Source organism: Diaphorina citri, unplaced genomic scaffold (genome assembly GCF_000475195.1).
Source record: "Diaphorina citri unplaced genomic scaffold, Diaci psyllid genome assembly version 1.1 scaffold4171, whole genome shotgun sequence".
In the NCBI taxonomy this organism is placed as follows: domain Eukaryota; kingdom Metazoa; phylum Arthropoda; class Insecta; order Hemiptera; family Psyllidae; genus Diaphorina; species Diaphorina citri.
In genome coordinates, this window is record NW_007381570.1 from 5,300 (window position 1) to 8,945 (window position 3,646).

Sequence of the window (3,646 nt, forward strand, 5' to 3'; positions counted from 1 at the left end):
TACGAGGAATAGTGCATCATAGGAAACGTCAGTGCATCTTGTTTACTATTCTCTTTCAGTGTCCCCCCCCCCTACAGTCAAGTAATTTCACTTTTAGATAGAAACAGTTGAAACACTAGGTTATAGGTACCTACTTACTGCTCAGGTAATGGGATAAAATGGTTCTTTAGGGGGAGGCAGTGCCCAAGTCATTCAAGGGTTCATAAATAATATTAGATCACTCTTGGGGTCTTTGTGGGGGACTTGCCATTTAAATACGAGGGATGAAGTAAAAAAACAAGGACCCCAATATAAAGAAGTAGGTACTTGATTACGTCTATTTAGATTTTACTGTGATCAATTGAATTAGTGGTTCTGTGATTTGAATAAAAAAAAGCACCTACAGAATGCCTAAGCAATCCCAAAATCTTTTAAATTTTCTTTGTCTCATAAATATGATTACCTGCAGAATTAATATCTTGAAAATTGAATAAATGCTTTCAGAGTTATGGTCAGCCTAATGAAGAGAAAATCATTGAGTTAAAACGTAAAATTCATTTTGTTTCTTTAATTATTAATATGATTATGCTATAAATGATAAGAGTTGTTTATTTCCATTCAAGTACCTACCTATGTACCCATTGGAAGTTTTTAGGAAATTGTAACACAGAAAGTGACAGAATTTACTTATAAAAAAGATATCCTTGGACTCAGTCCTTCTGTTACCTACTTATTCTTTGCCTTCTACCTATAAACTTACAGTTGAATTTGTTGTGTAAATTACAGAAATACATCCAAGTAATATTTTAACTTTTTAGTTGGGTTTCTAGACCCAACATTGGTAATTTATTCTCAATTCTTAAAAATATCGGACCTTGATTTTTGTGTTTGTACAAAGTTTTTTAAAGTGTCTTCTTTCTTGGATTTGAACCATTGTTTTGAGAGCTCAGGGACAAACACTGCAAGGTATGTATTGTCACATTTTTTTTTATTTATTTATTTATTGTCTCAGTCACTTTAGAAAGTTTAAGCTTGATTGCTATGCTATCAACTGCCTTGACAGCACAGTAGTTTTAAAAAAGTGTCTGCCAGGTACCAGGTTTGAATCCCTGCCAAAAATATTAGATTCTTTTTTGATTGATAATTTGGCCAGATAATGCCTACCTACTAAAGCTTGGAGAGTAAAGTACAGATATTGAATTTGATTAGTGGTTGGTCATCTTTCTCTCATGATGGAAAAACACGTGTATATTTATGTATGTTTTGATACCTTTTCCCTTGTGACTTTACAAACATAATATATATAAGTAATACTTTAATTTTACATCTTTTTCCAAACCAAATTAATAACTCATCTTGTTTTACAGACTGGAGACCGACTGCTTGGATGGGACCCTGATGGGAGTTGAGCCCAGTACATCCGAGCCAACCCCATCTGATCCCTCGTGTCAACCTCACCACACTGAACAAGGTAAGGATTTCATTCACTCATGCATGTGTTTATGAAAACACACATTGTCCCTCAGAACACAAAGAGGAAATAATTAACTAAAACTCTTTAGCTACACAAGAATCCTGAACTTTTGAGTTTAAAATCAAACAATTAAATAGCTTGTTAAACATAACAAATGAACAAACAAACAAAGGAGCATAGGCAAGTCACAAATTTTCAAATCTAATTTTATTTGTTTTAAAGAGTACTTGTATGCTAGATTCTTGTGTCTCAAACAAGCATCTACCCAATCCTGAGTTGTAATTTATATTTTTAAACTGGCATAATTTAGCCATATTATTATTGCATACAAAAGTTTGTTTTTGCTCTCCCGTAAAATTCCAAAATGTGCCTTATGCCCCCTTGTATTGTGAGGGACAAATATGTCATTGCAGGCTGTTCTTAACATAGCAGAAATGTTTCTTAGCAGGTTGTTCGTACACATCAAGTCCAAGAAATAACAATCATAAATTTATCTTTATTTTTGTTATTTTATCTTTATTTTTGTTATTTTTAAGGTACTTAAAAATAATGGAAAGAAAAGAAGAAAGAAAATTAAATACCAAGTCATCTACATAGGTAGGTACCTACATCATACGTCAAAGAAACTCCTTTCTTCAAACTCTACATCTACAATCAGCTCATGAAAAGAGAGTGATGTAAATAACAATATTATCATTGAGTAGATATATCTTAACCCTTTAGGAGCCAATACACGCAAAGGGTGTCCCAATAAGAACGCAAGATTTGATTGTTTAATAAAGCATGGTTCTCCGTGGAATAAAATAAACTTCTTAGATGATTTGAGAAGTAAACATTCTGAAATTTTATATGGAGCAATAATCAGACAAATAACCTCCTCGACTTTGATGATACATTCATTCCCTTTTGACGAAATTTTCGATGACAAATTCGAGGAAATCAGGCTGTATCTCGTTGATGCGACTTTCAATTTCACCTTTCAATGCTTCAAAACTTGTGGGTTTGTTAGTGTAAATCTGTGACTTTAGATACCCTCACAGAAAAAAGTCTAGCGGGGCAAAAATTACATGATCATGAAGGCCATTTCTCCTCATCAAAACGGAAAATGACACGATTTCGACTAGGCAAATTATTGCGCAAAAGTGATGATGTGTAGATTTTATTAGGTTTAGTGCACCATGATGACTAATTTTGATATGTTCACAATCAATCTGTCAAAGATTGGGCAAATAAAACAAGTCATAACAAAGCTATGACCGTTTCAAATCTTGCGTTCTTATTGGGACACCCTTTATTTACTTAATGTTGCAAGTTACGTAATGTATGTGATTCCGTAAGAGTTACACCCAACAGAACAAGACAAAAGCCAGGTGAAGAAGAAGAAGAAGAAGAAGAAGAAGAAGAAAAATCAGATCCCAACTTAGTCCTGAACATAAATTATCCCAAAAAGTCCTCTTTTGCATTATTTCTTTTATGATGTTTCCTGTACCTATCGTGAATCAATTTAACCACCTACTCTGTAAACTAAATCTCAACTGCTACTTTTCAATAAATCTTTTTTTTTTTCTCACCATTCCTTCCTTGCTTTTGATATGATAAATTTCACAAGTACCTAACAAAATGTCTCTATTTTTTTTCCACATTTCTTTCTTGTCACAAAGGGTTAACTTTATGCTGTAGGTACTGTACAAACAGTACAAAAACTACAATGTACTGTGCAAGGAAAACTATGATGTACTGTAAGGAACTTGTACATTATCACATAACAGGCAGGTTGTTACTCTTTCCTTTTCCATATCTGATGAAGTTGTTTGGCTCCAGTGCATCCACAAGCCTAGCAAACAAAGCATCACGTTATTGGACTTGAGACATTCATAATGTGCAACACAGTGTGACTCACAAACTCACAGTCACTTTGAAAATTTGAAAACTGTAACACCTGAACTGAACTTAACTGCCTCGGTGGTGTAGTGGGTCAACCTGCCTTGGTGGTGTAGTGGTCAAGACGCTCGCCTGGTAAACAGGAGGACGTGGGTTCAATCCCAGCCGAGGTATGGAATTTTATCCTTACAATATTTGAGAAGTTATAGTAATAGTAGTGGGTAGCCTACTGTTGGAGTAAAGGGACTTCAGTCCTATGCAAGCAGTTCGGGCTTTTGCGTCCAATCACCAACTGAATGATATTCAATGTTC

At 34.4% G+C, this 3,646-nt stretch overlaps 1 long non-coding RNA gene across 1 annotated transcript; it reads left to right on the top strand.

Annotated features, from left to right (window-relative positions):
* Positions 1-23: 23 nt before the first annotated feature.
* LOC113472177 lies at positions 24-3,399 on the top strand. The gene is made up of 3 exons (XR_003394604.1): positions 24-945; positions 1,347-1,450; positions 3,261-3,399. It is a non-coding gene; the product is annotated as an uncharacterized LOC113472177 (long non-coding RNA).
* Positions 3,400-3,646: the final 247 nt, after the last annotated feature.